The sequence below is a fragment of the Chlorocebus sabaeus genome, chromosome 24 (genome assembly GCF_047675955.1).
Source record: "Chlorocebus sabaeus isolate Y175 chromosome 24, mChlSab1.0.hap1, whole genome shotgun sequence".
Taxonomy (NCBI): Eukaryota; Metazoa; Chordata; class Mammalia; order Primates; family Cercopithecidae; genus Chlorocebus; species Chlorocebus sabaeus.
The window spans coordinates 74,264,305-74,288,214 of record NC_132927.1 but is presented as its reverse complement, the minus strand read 5'-3'; the positions used below and the strand labels follow the sequence as shown (position 1 = coordinate 74,288,214).

The 23,910-nt window shown below is 43.3% G+C and overlaps 1 long non-coding RNA gene across 1 annotated transcript in view; it reads left to right on the top strand.

The window, feature by feature from the left end:
- LOC140710133 (uncharacterized) overlaps positions 1-18,503 on the top strand; it is a 54,446-nt gene extending 35,943 nt beyond the window's left edge. The window contains exon 3 of the long non-coding RNA XR_012091045.1: positions 16,534-18,503. This is a non-coding gene — a long non-coding RNA (uncharacterized lncRNA). The remainder of the gene's footprint in view (positions 1-16,533) is intronic.
- Positions 18,504-23,910: the final 5,407 nt, after the last annotated feature.

Genomic DNA, 23,910 nt, shown 5'->3' with positions numbered 1-23,910 from the left:
TAGGTCATGAGGACTTCACCTTCATGAATGAGGTTAGTGCCCTTACGAAAGAAACCCAAAAGCTGCCTTGTCCCTTCAACCATGCAAGGACATGTGGAGATGGTGTCATCTGTGAATGAGAGGGCAGGCCCTCATCACTTACCAAGTCTGCTGGTGCCTTGATCTTGGACTTCCCAGCCTCCAGAACTGTAAGAAACAAATTTCTGTTGTTTACAAGCCACCTAGTTCATGGTAATTTATTATGGCTGCCTAAGGGGACTGAAACACTCATAGAAGTACTAAATGAATGGAATCAAGTCAAATCTTCTTCCTCTCTTTCCCTTCTTCTTCTTCTTCTTGCTACTGCTCTTTCTTGTCCTCCTTCTCAATGTATCCTTTTTCTTCCTCTTTTTTCTCCTCTTCTTCTTTTTCTAATGGTAATCTTAATTTTACCTTAAGAATCATAGAGAGAGATATTTCTTCACACAGACCACAGTGGAAGAGGTTCTTTCCCTCATTTCACTGGCCGCAACTCCTGGATATCCTGGATTGGATTTCCCTTTCTGAAGAACTAGTAAAAAGAAACCACTTCTGCTCATACCACCAAAGGCCAAACTGGAAAGTGAGCACATTTCCAAAACATTGCCAGAATCTTTAAAGCGAGGAAGGAGACCTTTTCTTCAACTCCAAGAAAAATGTGTCTCATTTATCCCCTTCACATCTTTCTCCTGAGCCATTTCATCTCCCAAATATATATTTGCATACATGTCTTCAAACATGATCCACTTGCCCAATGTACTTTAATGGCGACAATAAAGAATTAACACTGTGGATGGAGCTAAGGCATTTTCGGTGTAGTTAAAAAAAGGAACACTGTGGTTTGGTTCTGCTGAGGCGATATTGCTCAACAGTTAATGTAATCATATTACAAGCGCTGTATTAAAATCATATGCAAGACAAAAATCGGTCTGAACGGCAGCAACTAACGAAAGACAAAGAAAGATCTGTGAGTTGTCATAATCCATTAAAGAAATGTTAGCAGGAGAAAGTACTGACATATACACTCACACACACATAGATAGCCAGAAGAACCAGTAAGAACCCACAGGGGATTTGCAAAAACACAAATGGATTTCTGGGAAAGCTTATCTTCATACACATCCCTTCTGAAGGATGTCGAGCTTCTTGGCCATGATAAACTGTGTGCTCAGAAGTGATGGTCACTCCAGACCTTATATAGACCCAGTGCAAAGCCAAGTCCAGCTTGATACATTGGGATATTGTGCAATTTTTCATTAGCTGGGGTTTTTGCCAGACAGGACCTGGCAGGTAGCTCCTTGAAAGCTGATGACTTTCCTAGTGTGGTCCTGGTTTTTGCTGGCAGTTGAACTCTGCCATTTTATACATTCCTGTGGTAGGGATTAAGTCTATCAAAACTATAAAGTTTCTTATAATGTTAGACATAGGGACACGAAGTCAGCCTCCGGCAATGGTCTCCTTCCCCTTCTTCCATACAAAGAAAAGTCAGACTTAAAAAAAAATTATTTATTTTTGAATGTGTAGTACCTGGAGTCTACTTCAAACACTTTTTCATGGAACAAAAAGCATCAAATGTAAGGTTTTCACAGCAGGACTTTACATAAACTTGAAACCCTGCCTGGATTTTCTATTTCCCCTCAAGGAAAGAGTTTGTAAAGGAGCCAGTAGAGGATCAGTAGCCAATCGTAGTTGGAGGGCAAGTTAAGCAAGGGAGGTACTCAATGGTGAGAGTCTTAAGACTTCAAGGTGACAAGGCCTAACCTGCAAGGCAACATCAGTAAGTGGTAGAAAACTTATATGTAGATGACGTTTTATTTCTCAGTTTGTGGAACATGTTTCTTTGTACTGCTCATCCTATCCATCTTGATTTCAACTTGCTTCCTCCAGCTTGACTTTAAAGGAGAAGATCCATGTCAGACCAAACTACCCTAAGCTTTTGTTCCTGTAGCAAATAGCCAACCTTTGAAGGAGGAGAATAGTCCTCATCTCATAAGCCTGAAAATGTTTTTCAACATAGCAGATTTTGGAGAGAATCCTTCCTCCATTACAAATGCCTTCCTTTGTTTCTTGACTTTTTAAAAATAAATGAATGGATCAAGAAAATATGGTACATATGCACAATGGAGTACTATTCAGCCATGAAAAAGAATGAGATTCTGCCATTTGCAGCAACACGGATGGAACTAGAGAGCATTATGTTATGCGAAATAAGCCAGGCACAGAAAGACAAATAACTGCGTGATCTTACATATGTCTGGAATCTACAGAAGTTGATTACATAGAGTTAGAAAGGAGAATAATGGTTAACAGAAGCTGAGGTGGGGTTGAGGGAGAGAGGATAAGGTGATATTGGTCAATGAATACAAAGAAAGGTCTTCCTTTTTTGACACTGAAGAGAATGAAAATGTTTCTCTGAACAGACCACAATACACTGGTTCAACCACTTGAGAGGTTTCCTTTCTTTTCTTTTTCTTTTTTTTGATTTATTAGTCTAAAAAAGTTTTTTTCCCAGTAGTTAGAAGAGTATTCCTACCTATGTTTTGTTTTCCACTTGATATAAATTACTATTATCTTATTTTTAGAATTCACATAACAGACCAATTAACATGGTTAATCTTACAAACTTTACCACTCTGGTCAATGTAGATTTAGAAATGGTTGTAATTAATGACTTCAATTGCCATAGATCCAGTGAAAGCAGACTTTTTTTTGGTGCACATATGTGTGTGTGAGGGTGAATATTACATTTGTGGCCATTCCTTTCTGAAAGTTGTTATTATTATTATTATTATTTGCCTGTTATACACTTCTTAGTATTATATCTGGCTTGTCTTTTTAAAAGTATGGTGATTTCCTCTTAAATGATGTAATTTTATGAAAGACTAAAGCTTTGCAAACTTGAATTTGGCAGTGAGAATTCCAGTATTTATATGAACGTTAACATGAATATGAAAAGGGCTTAGATTAGTCAGACAACTGCAGCTCACGTTTTTGTTTTATGTTTTGTTTTTTTCTCTTCTTGCTTTTCCTCTTTCTTCTCTCTTTCTTTCTGTCTATAAATATGTTAAAGTACTTTCTAAGTGCCAAAGTCTGTGTTGGGAGTGGTAAAAGCAGAGGTTGATCAGATAGTCCTTGACCTTCTAACACGGGGTGATAGATGGTAATCAAAGAGGTGACTATGAAAGGGCATGTTCAGTTCAAAAGAGGCACACACTGGGTCCCTGCAGGGTCCAATGAGAGCCTGTATTTTATCTTGGATAGGGCTTGTGGGGGGTAGAAAGGCTGCAGTGGGTTTCCTAGAGGAGCTGAATTTCTTTCTGTGTGGAACAATCAATTGCTGATGCCCAGGCATTTTGGAAGGTGAGGGTTAGCAGGGTGCCCTAAGGGCCCCAGCATAAGCAAAGTTTGTAAAAAGAGAGAGTGTGCTGGATTCCTGGATTTGCAAGCAAGGTGCCAGGTTTGCAGGATGTAGGAAAGGGAGACAGAATGAGCAGGGGCCAGAGATGAAATGCTCTGTGCACTTGCTAGGCAGCTTGAACTTGACTCTTGAAGTGATGACGTGCCCTCACGGACTTTTAAGGAAGAAAGAGAGAAGATGGTGCCTAGTCCAGTGGGAAACACGCACTTTCCAGGCCGGTTTTCTGGGTTCAAATTCCAGTTCTATCATCGTTGAATGGCAAGATCTTAATCAAGTCATAACGTCTCCGTGTGAACGAAGTTTTCCTCAGCTGCTCAGCTGTCATATGGTGACGTTAAGTAGGGTTCCTAGCTCCAAGTACCCATGTAGCCAAGCGGACAATGTGTCTTCAGGAAATCTGCTGTAATAACAAGGGCAGACCATAGAATAGTGAGAAGGTGTGGGAGGGAAGCAGCCAGACATTTCTCTGCCATTTGCTTTGGCCACTGGACAGTCATAGAATCCAAGCAGGTAACCTCACCTTGCAAACCTTGGCCTCCTCATCTGTTTAATAGGGTTGAAGAGATTCCCCACAGGTGGTTGAAAGGACCAAAAAATAAAAAATACAAGCACATTGCCTAGTGTGCATGCTGGCCCATATTAAGACCTCAATGCCCCATCTCCTCCTCTTTGCAGTAGATCGATGCCAAGGAAATACGACTGGTGTTTCAGACTCTTGAGAAGGTTTGATGCCATGCCTGGTGATTATGATACACGTACCCTAACTAAACTGTTGAGAATAGAGTCTTTTCTTGTGGGAAAAAAAAAAGGCAAAAATAAAATCACTAGATTGTATGTCTAAGAATGAATTCTCAAAGTCTCTCGGGAACCTCAAAAATTGGAGATCTTTAAAAAATAACCTCAGCGATTATCTTTTGTGGCCAAGCATTCACAGAGATGTTTATTTGTTTTTTCCTAAAATATCAGTCTGCATTGTGTGCGACCACTCCTTACCACATGGAGGATACCCCAAGATACGAACATTCATTGTATCATGTTCACTAGACAAACGGTCATTCTAAAATGTAGCTGTGATTGTATGATTCCCCTACTCTAAAACCTCTCGTGGCTGCCTGCAACCTCTAAATAAGGTTAGCCTCTCAGCATGGCAAGCCATCCTCATGTCCTGGCCCCATCATGGCTCCAGGTCTACCCCTGTCCCCCTGCTTCACATCATGCCTTCCTACTTCTAGTTATTCAACCAGATCCTTCTGCTGTTTTATTTTTTTCCCAAGCTGGCCATCCCTCTTAGATGTTCTTCCTCTATCTATCCATCTGGAAAACTTCTATTCACTCTTCAAAACCTAATAGAAACTGTATTCTCCTGGAAGCCACCCTTGACCCCTATAAACAATGTTAATTACCTTTTATTTTAATGGTAATTCACTACTCACAATTTTATTAGTGAACTCGTTATATGATTTTGCACTTTATTTGCTTGCATATGTCTTCCCTGCTAGAACATAAGCTCTTTGGAAGCAGAGAAAACACCAGGTGAGAGATGACCACAAAGCTATGGAAGATATAAAATGAGTTGACAAATGGTAATGGAAGTAGCTTTGCTGAAAAGCTTCAGTCTAATAATCTACAGGCGTCTCTAGTAAGAAGCAAGAGGATTGGTGCCAAAGAACCTGGAGAAGGCTCAAAAATTGGAGGTAGCTGGTATTTCTGAGAACCAAGGTGCAAGATGGAATGGAAAATAGGAGGCCTGGCTTAAACTCTGTTTAAGGGATATTCAAACCTCCAGAGATTCCCCCCTTATGCAGGGTTACTATCAAAGTGTCTCTCACTTAGAGAAACCAGGCCCAGCTGAAACCAGAGGTCATGCTGTAGAAAGCAATTAGGGTGGTTAGCTGCCTTTCTGTGGCACTGGACATTGACCTCCAGCCCTGTTCTGCTGCTGGACTCCTAGCACGCTGGCATCACACATAGCGTCTAGGCATCCTCTTGGAAGAAACTGACTAGATCAGAAGAGAAGACTACAGGCACTGATACTTGAGGGTCTTCCATTTAAGCAACCATGAGGCTCAGTAGTGGATAAGCCCCACTCATGAACAAAATTCTATTTAGATATTTACTTCCTCACTCCCAAATAGGAATGGACAACCAAGTATCATCAGACATTTAATAAAGCTCTGAGCATAAAATAGTCACTAAAACAAACAAACAAACAAAATTAAGGGAGATAGAGACTGTGCTGGCCAGAATAAAACTGCAAATAATTGTAATTATTTCCCTATCCTTAGGGAAATAAGAAAGAATATTACTTTCAAGAAATGTTAGAATGCAATAAAAGAATATTCTGAGTTCAATAAATAACTCTTGATTTCTAACAAGCAAAATAGAAAAAAAAATTATAATAGGAGAATTAAGAGATGAAGTTAGGAAAATCTCCTTGGAAAACAAACAAAAAAGTCAAGAATATAGAAAATGGGATAATAAAAATCAATGGATAAATCTAAGAAACCAAAAGTTTGGCCAATATCAGTTCCAGAAAAAGAGAACAGAAGGAGAAAGAAAGGAGAAAATTTTTCAAGACATAATGCAAGAAAATTTCTTAGAAATGAAACACACAGGTTTTCATTTTAAATATATTTCATCTTCTTAAAGTGACCAGTAGAGTTAATATGAAACCATCCTCATCAAGGCACATCAGCATGGGGCTTCAGAATAAACACAGCAGCCTATACACTTACAGAACAAAAGTAAATATTCAAATAAGAAAACTGTAGGCCACTGGATTTCTAATGACTGACACTGGAAATTAGAAAGCAAACAGTGCTTTTCTTATTGTGAGAGAGAATGACTTTCAACCTTAAATTATACCCCATCCAAACTCTAATCAAAGTAAAGATAAAATAAAGATATTTTAAAAATCATAAGCAATCAAATTATGTATTGTCTTCTTAGGAAGCTTCTAGAATATATTCTCTGATATAATAAGGTATTAGTCCAGTAATAAAGAAGACACAGAATTAATGAGAGGGGAAGTAGACAAAGAAAAGGGGAAAAAAGAAATCCCAAGATGAGAGTGAAAAGAAGTCCAAGCTTAAATTTAAGCAGCCACCCTAGGAAACAATCAGTCCAATTGGAGCAGGGCAGAGGAATCAAGGATGGGTATTTTAGGAAAAAACAAACAAACAAACAAAGAAAAACCAGTAGTAGTAAATTACTAGTGTTTGTCTATATTGTGAGTTGTCTTACAGTAGTTTTAAAGGAAAAAACTGGACAAGTAGGCCTGGTGTGGTGGCTCACGCCTGTAATCCCAGCACTTTGGGAGGCCGAGGTAGGTGGTGAGGATCATGAGGTCAGGAGATCAAGACCATCTTGGCTAACATGGTGAAACCCTGTCTCTACTAAAAATACAAAAAATTAGCTGGGCGTGGTGGTGGGTGCCTGTAGTCCCAGCTACTCGGGAGACTGAGGCAGGAGAATGATGTGAACCCTGAAGGCAGAGTTTGAAGTGAGCCGAGATTGTGCCACTGCATTCCGGACTGGAAGAGAGAGCAAGACTCCATCTCAAAAAAACCAAAAACAAAAAACAAAACAAAACAAAAACTGGATAAGTATTAACTATCTAGAAAATTAAACAACAAATAAGAAGAATAAATAGCAATTTACTCCAGGGAAAATAGCTTCACCATCACGAATGTGTAATTATAGTACACTATGAGGCTCAGTATACTATGTGATTCAATATTTGACTTATCCAAACACTTCTGACTTATCAAAAAATTAAATTAAAACAACATGGGAGGGGTGTGTGTGTGTATGTGTGTGCGTGTGTGTATTTGAAGAGAGTTAGATCAGCATCTCTCACAGCATGAAGTAAATAATATTTAAAAAAGAAAGCCAACAAATGTCAGTCTCATAAGGATATTGTTTAGAAAATTGAAAGTAAATATTATAAAAACCAGTAATACTCTTGCTTCTGCAAAGCAGGAATCTGGAAGATGGGTTGGGTTGAAGAGGAAACTCTCATTTCATGTCCTAATCTTTGTATTATCATTTGGTTTTAAAATTATATTCATCTGTTATTTTAATAAATATTTTAAAAATTCAAAAAAGAAAATACTGTGGTTTGAAACCCTTGCTAATTGTCACTCGAAACTTATAAGAGGTACTTAAATGGCTTGTTTTCCATACTTGGTAAAAAATGAAGCCATGATCTAAAGGGAAATGGTAAAATAATAAAAATAGTATAATTTATTGAGCATCTACTAGATTCTAGTGGCAACAGTTAGGTCATAGATAGATAGATTACTTATCTTGTGAAATTCTCAAACCAACCAGAAGTTATATAGTGTTATTCCCCAATTAAGCTGAGCAAGATTGTGGGAGACCTTGCAGATAGTGGGTGGATAAAGCAGAACTTTACCCCAGGCTTGTCTGACTATAAGTTCCATGAGTGTTTCCTAATCCCATACTGCCTTTTGCAATCCCGTGCTGGCAGAATAAACCTGTGACATAATAGGGATAGGTGTTCCCTAGACCCAACCACAAAGGGTCAGCTCACATCTCTTCCTGTGGATGGCCTCTTTTCACTGCTCTCTTCTGGAAAGTTCCTGTCTAGGTCAAGGGCATTGTGGGTCACATCCTATATAGCACTAGGTAACCATGGCTAAGGTAGACCTTGTACTGTTTTATGTGTGTGTTGGTTTATGTGTGTGTTGGTTTGTTTGCAGGATAAGCTTCAGAAGAAATGTTTGTATGTGTCTTCTCTCATTGTTGTAATAAATTATCACCAACTGGGTGGCTTAAAGCAATACAAATTTATTTTCTTTCAGCTATGTAGGACAGACATCAGACATGGGTCTCGTTGGGCTCACATCAAGATTCCAGAAAGCTGCATTCCTTTCTGGAAGCTCTAGGTGGAAAAATGTGTCCTTCCCTTTTTAAGGTCACAGATGCCTCCCACATCCCTTGGCTCACGGGCCCCTTCCTCTTTCTTCAAAGTCAGCAACGTTGCTTCTTTCTGACCCTTCTTCATGGTCCTCTCTCCCTCTGACTCAGAACTCAGCCAGGAATGGTTCATGGATTTTAAGGACCCTTGTGACTATATTTAGTGTCCTCCCAGCTGTACTAGGATCATCTTCCCATTTCAAGGTCTTTAACTTTATTACATCTGCATAGTCCCTTTATCCACATAAGGAGACATATTCATGGGTCCTGGGGACTAACGTGGGGCATCTTTAGGGTGCCTTGATTCTGCCTATTGCAATATCTCATCACAGAGACTCAGTGGCTCCCCACACAACTGCTGCCACCTAGCCCAGTACCTCTCTTTCTCCTCTTCACTGCACAGCTGAACAGAATACACAGTGAACAACATCTTGCTCCTTGTGTGAAGAACTGCTTCATGATGACTCAAATGCAGGATAAAAACCACACACTCCCAGCAAACACTCTGCCTGCCCCTTGGTTCAAGGATGACACTTGTTCTCATCACATTCAAACATGTGCGTTTGGAAGATGTCTCCATTTCTAGATCTCCATTTCTATTGTCAGGGAATATGAATTTGTATGTGTCTTCTCAAGTATGTGTATTCTCAAGTGCAAGAGAAATTCAGTTCTGCCAGGTCTATTAGCCCTTATGTGCATTTAAGGTGCTTGATGTGTCAGGGTTGACACAATGAACTCCAAGGACACTGCTCAAAATGGCCCCTCCAACTGGGCACAGCTCTGTACCAGGAACAGTGCCAATGAGCATGTTTATTTGTGTGTTTTCATACGCAAGTGCTGTAAAAGAAGGCAGTCTGCTTAAAGACTTACAGTTCCAAAGAAGGCAAATGTAAGGGCAAGATTCGTGATGCTCTGTCACCTTGAGCTTCAGCTTCCTGCCTTGTCAATGAGGAAAATGATCCCTACTAAGCTGGGTGTTGTAATGAGTAGGCAATATGGTAAAACCCCTAGCAAGATGCATTACATACAAGGCAATGAAGAAAAAGTGGCTAATTTATCTTCACTTTTGTTTGTTCTCTGATCTGTGCAATTATTTGTACCAAATATACTTGAAATATGAAGTTGGTGGCTATTGTCACAAAGGTAACAAAACCCGCTCTTAAGAGACTTGGAGTTTATCAAAGCTTCCACGTAGACAGAGTGAAGCCCAGTAGGCTTTTCCCCAGGAAGGCAGACTTTGTCCTGGGCTTTGGAAGTTTGCAAAAAGAGGAAGAAAGGAAAAGTTTCTCATTACAGTGGGAAGAGTTCATGCAAAGGCGGAGAGGAAGAGCAGAGCCTGAGATGTTTAAGACAGGGCTGGTGCATAGCAAGCAAGTGATGTGTACACACAGAGCCACTTTTCCTGCTGGTTTCCCAGGTAAAATCAAAAGGCCCTCATGCCAGCTCTCACCACCTTCAAATATCCCAGCTGAAGGTAGAATGCTCTGGCCTTGAATCGGGAGAGCTATTCCACAGCACCTGTTGTACAAGAAGCACACTCCTCAGACTTTGGTAAGAAAAAGTCTTCCTGCCCTTTTAAATAGTCTCTGTGATGGTTAACATTAAGTGTCAACTTGATTGGGTTGAAGTATGCAAAGTATTGTTTCGGGGCATATCTGGGTGTTTCTCGGTGTTGCCAAAAGAGGTGAACATTTGAGTCAGACCCACCCTTGGGAAGACCCACCCACAATGTGGGTGGCACCATCCAGTCAGCTGCAAGCATGGCTAGAGAAAGCAGGTATGGTTGGGCGTGGTGGCTCATACCTGTAATCCCAGGACTCTGGGAGATCAGGAGTTCAAGACCAGCCTGGCTAACATGGTGAAACTTCATCTCTACAAAAATATAAAAGTTAGCCAGGCATAATGGTGGGTGCCTGTAATCCCAGCTACTCAGGAAGCTGAGGTGGGAGAATTGCTTGAACTCTGGAGATGGAGCTTGCAGTGAGCCGAGATTGTGCCATTGCACTACAGCTTGGGTGACAGAGCAAGACTCTGTCTTGAAAAAAATAAATAAATAAAATTAAGTAAAAACAGGCAGAAGAAATGGGAGACGACTTAGATGTCTTGCTGAGTCTTCCAGCCTTCATGTTTCTCCTGTGATGGATACTTCCTGTCCCCAAACATCAGATTGCAAGTTTTGCAGCTTTTGGACTCTTGGACCTAGACCAGTGGTTTGCCAGGGGCTCTTGGGCCTTTGGCTTTGGCCACAGACTGCAGGCTGCACTGTCGGCTTCCCTACTTTTGAGGTTTGGGGACTCGAATTGAGCTACTACTGGCTTCCTTCCTCCTCAACTTGCAGGCGACCTATGGTGGGACTTCACCTTGTGATCCCTGTGAGTCAATTCTCTTTAATAAACTCCCTTTCATAGGTACATATATCCCATGAGTTCTGTCCCTCTAGAGAACCCTGTCTAATACATTTCTCATATGTCCCCAGCATGGACTACATGTGTCGTATGTGCCATCTCCTGTCACCTGCATCACACGTGCAGATCATTGTATGGTGCACGTCATTGGCCCACTGTTAAAGGACAAAGCTCAAGTTCAGAGAAGCTACGTAAGCCCACAGCTAGAGGTGCATTTTTCACTAAGGTCAGTTAATCCTCATCTTTGTATATTTTTCAGCCTTCTGCTCTACACATTTCTCTCCATGGACCTCTGTCCTCAGCTTTACATCCAGGCCGCTGCACCCACCTGGTTCCACAAGCACATACTTCCCTGTGCTTCCAAAGCATTCTTTTTTTCCCCATTCTTAAAACCAAATTTAAACCATTGGAGACTCATGTTCTAACATTTTTTCAGACAAAGGATTTGGAATGTTTGCAAAAGTGGTGGGGATCATAGACCATCGGGTTGTGTTTCCCCGGCAGGCATTCAGGCACTTCCTCAGCCAGCTTGGTCCTTCCTCTTGAGCGGTGTCTCCTCTGCTTTTTCCATGCCTTCTTCCATTCTGGTCTCTTTCTCATAACATCTACCCCTTTCCTCAGTTCCATATTCCAAATTCCACCTGTTCTTTGAGGCCTACCTTACATGGCACCTCCTCCAAGAAGCCTTTTCCTGATTTATTTAAATGCAGGAATAATTCTTCTAAGTCAGGCATTGGCAAACGATGGCCTATGGGCCAAGTCCAACCCATCATCGAATGTGTTTTTAAGTAAAGGTTTCTGGAACATAGCCAGGCTCATGTATTATCTAGAGCTGCTTTGCTGCCACAGTGGCAAAAGTATGTAGTCAAGACAGAGACCAAGTGGCCAGCAAAGCAGAAACTAAGAAACTACTTACCAGCTTCTATCTCTTTACAGAAAATAAAAGTTACTATTCTTTGCTATAAGCTATAAACATAAAATGATTCTGTGACTTGTGAGCAATTTTTATGGCATGATTTGGGTGCTGCTGTTGATGAAGGCTGTGTGTGTGTGTGTGTGTGTGTGTGTGTGCATGTGTCTACCATGGGTAGGAAGCTTCCAGCAGTGGAGGGAGCTCAGTATCATCTGTCTGCAGTGGAAAGACTATAGGTTCTTGAATCAGAAAGGCATATTACCTGAGCAACCTGGGCACATTTCTGAAACTCTCTTTTCCTCAGCTTCCTCATCTGTCCTGGTGAGGACATTACCAGTTTCAGAGCTGCTGTGAAGGTGAAATGAAATAATATGTTCTCTGTTCTAGCGCAATGCCAGGTGCACACAGTAGGTGCTCAAACAACATGTGTTCCGGTAAAGAAACTCATTCCCATTTTTCCTGCCTTTCAGCCACACCAACCCTGTAATGGCTGGCTCAACCCTGAGACCCAGGGCCTCCTCGACACAATGTGGAAATCCTTGACATTGAACCTGAAAGGGAATGGGATGGGGGAGGTGGAGCCGGAGCCACCTTGGCCTCAGCCCGCCAGCTCATTTCACAGTGAGTCTCCTGATCCGCTAGCTGGAGACTTCCCGTCATTAAGAGCCTGGGCTGGGTTCCAGCTGGTGCCCTGGAGAGGAGAGGTTTCTTATCCCATTACCAGCCTCCTAAGCCAGCCCGTCCCCCCCAGGATTACGATCTTATAAACATCAACCAGTCCTCAGGGGTGATCCGCTGAGGGCCCCCCCATTGATTCCAGATGGAGAAGAGACTTGTTTTGAGGAACAAATGTTAACTTTCTCCTTTCAGCAAGGAAAAAAACAACACAACCACAAAGAACAACGCAACCTGAATGTCTCACACAAACCAAGTGTTTTTCTCCTTCCTAAGACTCAAAGAACGAGAAGTTATTTTTAGGGGGCCGTGGACTGGAAGCACCGTGACGGTGTGCTTTTTGTTCTTTGGAGTCTCCACCAGGGCTAGCGCAGAGATAAGGGGCGGGGCGGGCTCTGGTGGTTTTGGGTGAAAACCTGCCATCGCGGAGAGGTGCCAACAAGCAACCAAGTGGCAATCTTTATATGGAAGCTCTGCTCTCCAAGAAAGGTTTTAGTTTGCTTAATTTTTCTCCTATGGATTGTGCGGCAACTCTTGTCTCTATCTGGGCTTTGTAAAACCCCAGCAGACCCTGATAGGATGCTGTTCTTTTCAGGGAGAGGCAAACAGCCCATCTGCTGAAGCCTCCAGCATCTTCTCTTTCTGATGGAGGCTTTTCCAGTGTATAAGCTCAGGCCACTATTAACATCAGGAATGGCAGTAACAGTTCTCACCTTCCGGAGCAACTTGGATTACCACCTGCACGGAGCCCCATCTCTGAGCCAAGTGATGGTTGATTTCAATTACATGTCACATCGACAGGGACTTGTTTTCCTCCACGTATATAAATACCCCAACTCACAATTTATAAGTCACCTGGAATTTCTAATTTTAGAAGCACTTTGAAATATTTGAAACAGCATGGGTCGTAAATTTAGACGACATAAGTGGAGGCACCTGCCGGTCACTTTCTAGCTCTGTGACTTCCAGTACGGCACACAGCCTCTCTGAGTCACACTTCCACCAATAGCAAGTGGGACTATCAATGCCAACCTCATGTGGTGGTTGTGAGCATGTACAGAAGAGTTTACAAGATCCGAAAGGCTGTCCAGAGGGGCCCTATCATTGTGGTTGTGCTAACGAAATGAGCCATCCTGTTTCCCTGGTCCCGCATAAAAGGACAGATGAGAGATGGTTTTTTTCTAATCCATGCAGAGTTCGGGAAAAGTCTCACTGAATAAAGAGAAAAAAATTTCAGACATGTGAACCTCTATTTCTGTACCAGACCAAAAGTCATTATATATATTTATATAATATATAATAATTATATATATAATAAAAGTCATTATATATTATATGTTATATATAATAATAGTCATTATATATTATATATAATCATAGTGATTTTACATATATACTGTATATAATAATAGTGTTTGTGTGTGTATATATATATATTTATATATATATATAAAATCAAGCAGGTAGGTGTAGACCGCAGTGGCTGAGACAGTGTTCTGTGTATCAGGGCTTATAAGAAACTTACATGCGGCCGGGCGCGGTGGCTCAAGCCTGTAATCCCAGCACTTTGGGAGGCCGAGACGGGCGGATCACGAGGTCAGGAGATCGAGACCATCCTGGCTAACATGGTGAAACCCCGTCTCTACTAAAAATACAAAAAACTAGCCGGGCGAGGTGGCAGGCGCCTGTGGTCCCAGCTACTCGGGAGGCTGAGGCAGGAGAATGGCGTGAACCTGGGAGGCAGAGCTTGCAGTGAGCTGAGATCCGGCCACTGCACTCCAGCCTGGGCGACAGAGCGAGACTCCGTCTCAAAAAAAAAAAAAAAAAAAAAGAAACTTACATGCTCTGAAGTGCATTGTGATCTCTGGCAGGCTGTTCTTCAGAGTGGTTAGACCACTGGACTGGCTGGCTAGATGGCCTCGGGAGCTAGTTGATGGTTCACACAGATCTCAAGATAGGGGTAGAGTTTGTTGATAGGAAATCGTAACAATAAGGACAAAAACAATGTCAATACCAGGTTTTAGAGGTTACTATTTGCCAGGTCCTGATTCAAAAAGTTTTCACGAATTAACTCACATAACTTCACAGGCATGGGTGTCAGGGGCACCCAGGATACTGTGGACTACAAGGTTCAAGTCTTTAGCTGGAACTGCAGATGGGCACAGCTCCCAAAACTACTAAAGTGTGGCAAGTGTGAGGACAGAAACCTGTCCCTGTTCCCTTCTCCATCTTCTTTTCTGGCTCAGGGCTGGGCCTAGGGCCGTGTGCAGAAAGTGTTGTCATTGTTCTGGAAGTAGGAGTGAGAGGGCTGAGCTCCTCTCTGATATTTTCTGGGGTGGAGACCCCATGGAGGGCTGCCTCACTGGAGGGACACCAATTCCAGTTCCTCCACTGAACATTCTGTTCTGATCTGTTTTCTGAACAATAACTTTTGTGGCACCCCACTGCTAATTCCAGCCAGCAAAGTACCTTTCTTAGGTTTTTAAAATGTCTGCAGTATGGTCCTACTCACTGTCTGTCCCCATTTTCATTGAACAATCTTTTTTTTATTATTATTTTTTATTTTGAGACAGAGTCTCATTCTGTGTCACCCAGGCTGGAGTGCAGTGGTGCAATCTTGGCTCACTGCAACCTCTGCCTCCTGGGTTCAAGTGATTCTCCTGCCTCAGCCTCCCGAGGAGCTGGGATTACAGGCGCTTGCCAATCCCCCTGCTAATTTTTGTAGTTTTAGTAGAGATGGGGTTTCACCATGTTGGCCAGGCTGGTCTCGAACTACTGACCTCTGGTGATCCGCCTGCCTTGGTCTCCCAAAATGCTGGGATTACAGGCATGAGCCACTGCACCCAGCCTGTCATTGAACATTCTTTATTCTTCATCACCCTGGGAAAAAATATTTATCTTCAGACTTTGCTCTAGTATCCCTTCCTCACTGTCCGTTTTGTCCATCCCCATAACTTTGGTCAAACCCACCTCCCATTCTTCAGTTAGTGATGAAAACAGGTAATGCAGCAAACAGAGGTACTCCTGCAGAGTCATGTTTTAACAGCCATGATCATTCTACATGAGTGAATGCAGTTGGCCAAATGTGAGTGGATTTTGATTCTGTGAATTCTGTATATTTGGATAATTGGGCCTTGAATGGGAATTTTACAGAATTGAAGTGGAGTCAGTAACAGCCCCACCTCTGGGGAAAATGGGGAGGTGGAAATCAATGCAATAGGAACCTTTGAATCTCTCTGGCTCTGTGTCTTGGATCTGCTGGAGGTTTTCTTCACATTGTGTTCTTGACTAATGATGTTTGATCTATCTCTTAAAAACTAGCATTCATGTATTCCATGTTGTAGATGGAAATATTAAGTCCAAAGAAAAATAATTTCTAGGAGGCAGGATGAGAAACCAATACAGACATGAGGTTAAAATTTCTCCTATTCATTTACATTCTTTAAGTACAGAACATTAATACATCCCTCTCCCTTTCAACCACTTCCCCCAACATGTGTACACACATGTGCACATAAATACACACACATCCCTTTGTCAAGCAGGCTGAACACAGTAAATATTAGTTCTGCTCCTTCTCCAAGACTCAATTGCTGATCATGAAGGGTAGCCCAATTAATACAATCATTCCGGGGATCCCCCTGAGCTTGTTTTGATTAGAGAATCTCCCTGTGGAGTGTTTGCCACACCTCTAACCTTATGCCTCTCTCCCTGAGAGCTGGCCTCCTTCAGTGATCTCCACCCTTACCTCTAGCTCTGGGGCTGTCTTTGCAACCATTGTAACCAAAAGCAAACAAATGTGTGCACCTCCCTTGACCCATCCCTGCTTCCTCCAGCCTAGGCCTAGACTATCTCCAACTCCAGATTGCTAGAGCTCCCTCAAGTCACCACAAACGTAGCAACACAAAACAACACCCATTTATTAGCTCAGTATTCTGTAGGCCAGAAATCCCACACAGCATGACTGAGTCCTCTGCTCAGGGCTCACAGGGCTAGATGTCGACCTGCTGAGGCCTGGAGTCCCAGTAATGATCATGATTCAAGCAAACTAACTAACAAATCATCCACAATGAACATTCATTATGTGTGGAACATTCCTTGAACTATCTCTGATTTTCCTAAAATCCTATGAGGTTACATTGTTTTTGTTTTTTATTTTCCAGACAAGGAAGCTGAGCCTTCACAAGGTCAAACAACACATTTGGTGCCACGCAGCTGAGAAGTGGTTCAAACTGGATTTGAACAACTGTAGTCAGACTCTACAGCCTGTGTGTGTACCCACTGTGCTATGCCGCTGCATTGAATAAAATGTAGCGCCCTCAATACGGAGTCAATGTGAGCACATACCAAGAATGATATTGGGAAGGACAAATCCTCAGTAGGCAAAACACTTTCTGGCAATGTTAACCTGGATGTGGATAGAAAGGAGACTTGGGAATTTCTCTGACTTAATTCATCTTTGGGTCCATTTGAAGCAGAGCAGAAGAGAGGGGGAAGAGGTGATAGGAATGGTGGTGGGCTCTGAGGTTCAAGTCCCACCAATGGCCAGGCCTAATAAAGATCTAGATATCCTTGCAGACTGAGGCTTTCTCCAAAACGCTTCAGCTGTGGTTTTGTGGAGCAGGCCTCATTACATTTAGCTAATTTTGTTCATTCATTCATTCATTCACTCCTTTATTCAACCAGACTTCATGGACGCCTCTCCATGTCAGGCCCTGGGCTTTGTGTCAGGTTTGCAGGGGTGAGTCAGGGATTTTCCATCATCTCCAGGAATTCATGAGCACGTGGAGAAGAAAGGTTGGAGAAAATCACAGTAATAGGGGGAGATAAGGGCTGAGAAAAAAGTCCATGGGCTGCAGCGGACAGGACAGCAGATCAGCACCTGGGGGTTAAAAGTGGGCTGTGGGCCTGGTGCAGTGGCTCACGTCTGTAATCTCAGCACTTTGGGAGACCGAGGTGGGCGGATCACGAGGTCAAGAGATCGAGAACATCCTGGCCAACATGGTGAAACCCCGTCTCTACTAAAAATACAAAAATTAGCTGGCTGTGTTGGCATGTGCCTGTAGTCCCATGTACTCAGGAGACTGAGGCAGGAGAATGGCTTGAATCTGTGAGGCAGAGGTTGCAGTGAGCCAAGATCGTGCCACTCCACTCCAGTCTGGTGACAGAGTCTCAAAAGAAAAAAAAAAACAAAAAGCTGGGCTGGGGTGAAGGATGTAACATTGTCAGAGGGATCCTTGAGTTGGTTGGTCTTGAAAATGAGGAGATGACATTCTAGGCAGAATGAACAGATGAGTAACGGCACGGAAGTCTATAACCAGCATGACTCAATTAGGGAATTGTAAGGAAAACCATACTTCTTTGAGAAAAGATGGTGAGGAGCAGTGAAGAGATGAGGCCAAAAGATAAATAGGGCTAGACTGCAGAGGTTTTTATCACTACTTATGTGAATTTCAGGGAGATGACTCTGTGCAGAGCTATCACGTTATAAACATTTCATCATGGAAGAGCCTAGCTTCTGGCAGCAATGCCTTGGCCCAGTGTACATGCCTGACTGTGTTCTTGAAAAATCTATCTTGGCTAATAAAGGTATAACAAAAGACGGGGGCGTGAAGTCAAGTCACACCAGTACCCTAAAAACTCTGTGTTTGATCATCTTTCTACAGTGAGTAACGCGGGGAGATCTGCATGAAACCAGACCCTGGGTTCTGCAATAATAAGATAATGGGGGAAGTTTTGGGTAACTAGAGGATGACATACTAAAATAGCAGCATCATGAAGGGTGCAATGAAGTAAGATCAAGCTAACATGTCGCACTATTCTTTCAACACCTCTGTGTTGTCCATTTCTATATGTTGACAATGGTAAATGGATGTTCTAGTCCAGATACTCTCTGAAATGGCCTGCAGTTTTACAGAAATAATTCTTGATTCACGCACTCATCTTTCCCCCAGCCCCCAAAGGTGGCCATTCCAAAGTAGTGTTGCCCAGTGAGAGTAGCATGTGCTGCAGTCCCTGAGTGGAGACCCAGCTTTGCCTCCTTTGCTGAGCAAGGTTGGCATGGTAGTAACTTCTGCATCTGTGATGCAGCCACACTAACAATTTCTACCTTGCTTACCTGGAGATGTTGAGAATATCGAAAATTGTGTGTGTGTGTGTGTGCACATGTGCTTGCACGTGCATGTGCACATGTTACATGGTCAAAGATAGGAAAGAACATTGACTTGCAGCTCACTTCCCACTATGGCATTACATTGGAGAAGATGTCATAGGTTTGTGTAGTGATGACGAGGGTCCCTGGTGGTGGAGGGAACCTGGGTGAGGCCTCCAAGTACTGGTCAAACTCTTTCCCCTCTCAGATCTCAGGGTCCTCATCTTTGAAACAGGTTTTAATTCTCCTTCTTGACTATGACCATTTATACTTCTCATAGTAAAATTTTCTAAGTAATTTCTTATTTTTGTTCCCTTTTGTCTCCTTTAAAAGATGAAAGACAATGTAAGGCAACAGAGTCAATCAGGCAACTCCACCCCTGGCTCACATTTCCCTGGACCACCTTGTACAATCTCCTCCCACCCTGAGACTCAGGGTCATCATCTAGGGGATGAACACTGTCACATCCACGTATGAGGGCTGTTTTGAGGCCCAGAGGATAAAGTTCACATAATGTCCTTAGCATACAGCCAGTGCTAGGTAGAAATCCCACACAATGGTGGCAGGTACTGTTCAGTGAAATTGTGTCCTCTGAGCACTTGAGGATTGAGTGGGTCAACTTGGTGGACACCTGGAAAGTTCTCAGTCATTTTACAGACTGAGAAATGTCCCCACTCTACAGACTTCCCCTTCTTGTGCCAATGGAGCTCTCAGCACTAAATTCATTTTAAGCAGGTTGGTGTTCATTTTGCTCAGCCATAGGGCATCCAGGACAAAGTGGATGGAAACAGGAGGACAGCAGCAAGCAAGGAACCATGCAAGAAAAGGCAAGAAGGAAGTAAGGAGAAGAAAGGAGAAGACGAGAATAAAAATGAAGGCAAAGAAAAGAAAAGGAGAAACAAAGAAGGACATGACACTGCAGAAATAGACATGGAGGAAAGGGTGAGGAGGGAGAGGGAGAGGTGATTGTACCACTCATCATCTAGTCTGAGGCCTGAGTGTGGTAGGTCAGCGTGCAAGTTCGGAATCAGCTCTCCCTCTTCCCAGCATTGCTCCAAGCTGTGCAGCCTGGAAAGGTTACCCCAGTGTCTGTGGGCTTCACTTCCCTCACTTGCAAATGGGAATAATAATATTGCCTTCTCACAAGGATGGGGTCAGGAATCAAAAGAACTCATATTAACATGTAAAATACTCAGCATGGTGATAAATGAGCAATAAGCTACAACTTCTATTATAATAATGCCTATTATTACTACAGAGGTGAAAATGAAGGGCTAGAGAAGGGAAGCCCTGCCCATAAACAGGGATGCCCTGTGACAGAGAGAAAAAGAGCTCCAGCTGCAGACTGTGGAACACTGTCCTCATTTTTAGCCAGAGGAGAAATGTGGAAATAAGGGTGGATCTTCTCAACCAGCAGCAGGTCCCTTTCTTGGCTTCTCCATTCTCAGAGCAAATACATTGGCCATTGGGGTCACAGGCTCAGCATTGTCACTTCAGGTAAAATAAGGAGGTGGGATGGAGAGATGTGGATGGAATCAGTGCAGGACCCATCTAGGGTGACCCATCTGGCCCTCTGTAGAGCCCATTCATGAAAACTCTGCTGAAAAATAGCCCCTAACTGAGAGGAAGGATGGGTAGGCGGCAGTCTGTGCCCATAGGCATGCTTGTGTGGACACACATGTATGTGTCTGCAGGTGCATGTTTGTGCTTGCATGCACACATGTGACTGTGAGCCTGCATGTAGTTGAGTATGCACTTGGGAGGTGTGTACATATGCATATGTATTTATCTGTAGGTGAGGGCCTGCTGTGTGCATGTGTGTGAGCCTGTGCCTGGACATGCATGTGGGTGTGTTCGTGTGAGCATGCATGTATGTGTCTGCACATGTGTCTGTGCTTCCGTGCACGCATGGAGCTTGGATAGGATGAAGATGAACTAAACCCGCAGCTCCTTACTTACTTCTCCTATCTTTCTTCATTCCTGGAGTCCACCACAGTCTTGCTTCTCAAAGTAAGATTCCTAGACCAGTAATAGCTATGTCACCTGAGAGCTTGCTACATGTGTAGAATGTTTGGATCTACCCAAGATCTGCTAAATCAGAATCTGCCTTTAAACAAGCCCCCACCTCCCCCGTCAATGTGGTTTCTATGCACATTAAAGCTCTAGACGTCCTGCTTCACCAGAGAGTGAGGTCTGCTCTGGGTTTAAATCACATGGCCTAGGGGAAAAAACTGCCATCTCAGGAAATGGGTATGGCATTAATTAAGCACTCCACAAGCCTTATCCAATTTGGCTCTTAAAAGAAGACTTACCATTATTCCCATTTCAGAGATGAGAAAACGAAGGCGCAGTAGAGTAAATTATTGTGCCTGAGGCCATAGAGGTTGAAAGGTCTCAGTAGGGGATGTGAAGGTAAGTCTGGTTAACATCACTTTCTTTTCAAGGCATCTTGTTGCCTTCTACAGTGGAGGAATGGCCTAAGATGAGAAGGATTTCAGAAAGCTAACTAAATATCTTTCTCTTTCATGTGTGTTGAACTTGAGCCCACCTTGAGGATATATCCTGGCTGACTCAGAGCTTTGCTTATGAGTTTTCTATGTTAACAAGAGGCTTTTTTTATATGGGATTCTAGAGGCATCTCTGAGAGCCAAAAATGTTCACATCAACTCCGAATGTGATTCCACATGTGCCCGAGGCACGTGCTTACCTCTGACTTGCTTCTCCATCTGCACGGTGGGGAATGAATGACGAAATCCTGGTCTTAAAAGTTCCAATGAGAAAGTGAGTTTAATTTCAGAGACTGATTCCCACAGACTTTATGTTGGAAGCTAATCTATTAAAAGTACAAAGTTTAGGTCCATTTATAAATATATACAAATTGCCAGGATGCTTTCAATGCCTGAATTAAGTAGGAGGTTTTAAGCACTTCATCATATTTAGTCTTCACGATCATCTAAGAGATCAGCTTTATCAAATCCATTTTAATTTCTCATCAAATCCAGATGAGAAACTGAGGCTCAGGGAGGGTAAGTGACTTTTCACAAGCGACTCCCCAGAGTCCTTATCTGGTTTGCCCCAGAGTCTTTGGTTGCTCTACCCCATTCTCTTAGCACAGCCTCGATATTTTAATTTCTGACTCAGCCTGAGATAAGGAAATCTGGCTAAAAGGATAGATGCAGAGCTGTGTGTGAGACGAGCTTTAGCAAGTCTGCATGTCATTTCGGGTGTCCGACACTTTCTCTTGACTGACGTCCTGGCAGTTCAAGCTCCCAGAATCCAGTGTGAGAGAAAAATAAAAATATCTGCTACAATTTTTGACTCAACATTTCCTGTACTCAGAATAGTAGAAGCCAGAGCTGAGCAGCGCGGCCTCTGGTGGGCTGATGGGCGGAATCTCCTCTCCTGACCTCCCTACTCTCCTTCCATGTAGGGATGAATTCATGTAAAACCAAAAGGCTCCCTCTACGAAAATTCTGTGGCTGAGTTTTTTTTTTCCTTTGAGACAGAGTTTCGCTCTTGTTACCCATGCTGGAGTGTGATGGCACAATCTTGGCTTACTGCAACCTCCGTTTCCCGGGTTCAAGCAATTCTTCTGCCTCAGCCTCTGGAGTAGCTGGGATTACTGGTGCATGCCAACACGCCCGGCTAACTTTTTTATTTTTAGTAGAGATAGGGTTTCACCATGTTGGCCAGGTTGGTCTCAAACTCCTGACCTCAAGTGATCCAGCCACTTCGGCCTCCCGAAGTGCTGGATTACAAGCGTGAGCCACAGCACCCAGCCCTGAATTCTAATGATGTGGACTTCCAGGTGCAATAGCCTTCCAGAGATCCTTACCCCAAGCCCGTTGCTGCAATATGGCTGAAACACATCCCTTCACACCACCTTCTAAATGTATCTTCTCTCTCCTGTTAGTCCTACTTATAGAGATGGCCACACTGATTTTGGACTTTAATGTAAATGTGTGTGTGTGTGTGTGTGTGTGTGTGTTTATTTAATGTCTAGCACCCTGCCCTCCCTAGCTAGACCCTAATTTCTGTGCGATTGTCTCACTCAGTGACTGTTACCCAGTGCTGAACAGTGCATGGGTGATGGAGACAGTGGCTGCAGGCTTGTTAGTGGCCGACTTAACCAGTGAGCTGTGGCAACTCCTAGGCCATATCAGAGCCTGAGGTTAGCTCTGTGATGACTTGTCTGTCTCCGTGAAGACAGCAGCATATGACTTTGGACTTCCTGGAAGGAGAAAAGTGGCTGAAATGTGGCACTGTTGCCCAGGTGGTTTGTGCTTCTACCCACATGGCAATAACAAGCCAGTGTTGTGTCTGGTGCTAGAACGGAGGGTGCACGAGACCGTCCTCTCTCTGCCAGCTCACAGGCTTTTATAAAATAGAAATGCCAGAAATAGCAAGTGACAGGGCGGAGGCCAGCTGTATGGTGGCTGCATGCGGAGTCCGAGGAGTCCAAGGCCATGGGAGTTTGGTTCCAGCTCAGGGAAGATGGCACAAGCCAGGCCTTTGGAGTTGGAGCTTGAAGAGGCAGCCAGGGCACAGCCCTAGTCACACTGCGCAGAACATCCTGAAGACACACGTGGCTGCTGGTGACTGCAGTCCCACCGGCTGAAATTAAGCTTCCCCTTTGAGGTCCCAGCACTCCTTCCATGTGGCACTGCTCCTTCCAATCAGCGTGGAGTTTGCTCACCACTGCATTTTTGTCCCCTCCCCTGAGGATTCTAGCAGAGGTTAAAGCCTTCTCTAGACCTTGCAGGCTGGACTCTCAGAAGGAAGGAAGGAGTGGAGGAAGGAGAGGTGGGGATAGAAAATGACTTGTATTGGCCAGGCATGGTGGTTCATGCCTGTAATCCCAGCACTTTGTAGGGGCCGAGGCAGGTGAATCACGAGGTCCAGAGACGGAAACCATACTGACCAACATGGTGAAACTCCGTCTCTACTAAAAATACAAAAATTAGCTGGGCGTGGTGGTACATGCCTGTAGTCCCAGCTACTCAGGAGACTGAGAGAGGAGAATCACTTGAACTGCGGAGGCAGAGGTTGTAGTGAGCCAAGATCACACCACTGCATTCAGACCTGGCGACAGACCAAGACTCAGTCTCAAAAAAAAAAAAAAAAAAAAAAAAGATGACTTGTATTTAGCGATTCTACATTTCAGATTCTGAGTCAGACACTTTAGATATATTATTCAATTGAACCCTCATAAAAATTCAAGAATTCCTCAAAGTGATTTGTATTATAAATAGGGAAACTCGGACAAGTTTAAGGGACTTTTCAGGAGACTCAGGAGGAGGAAGCAGGAAAGTAAAACTTTGAGAGCAGTTCTGTCTACTGGCAGTTCTGTCCAGTGCATCTGTCCATCCACCCTGGAGCCTCAGCCATG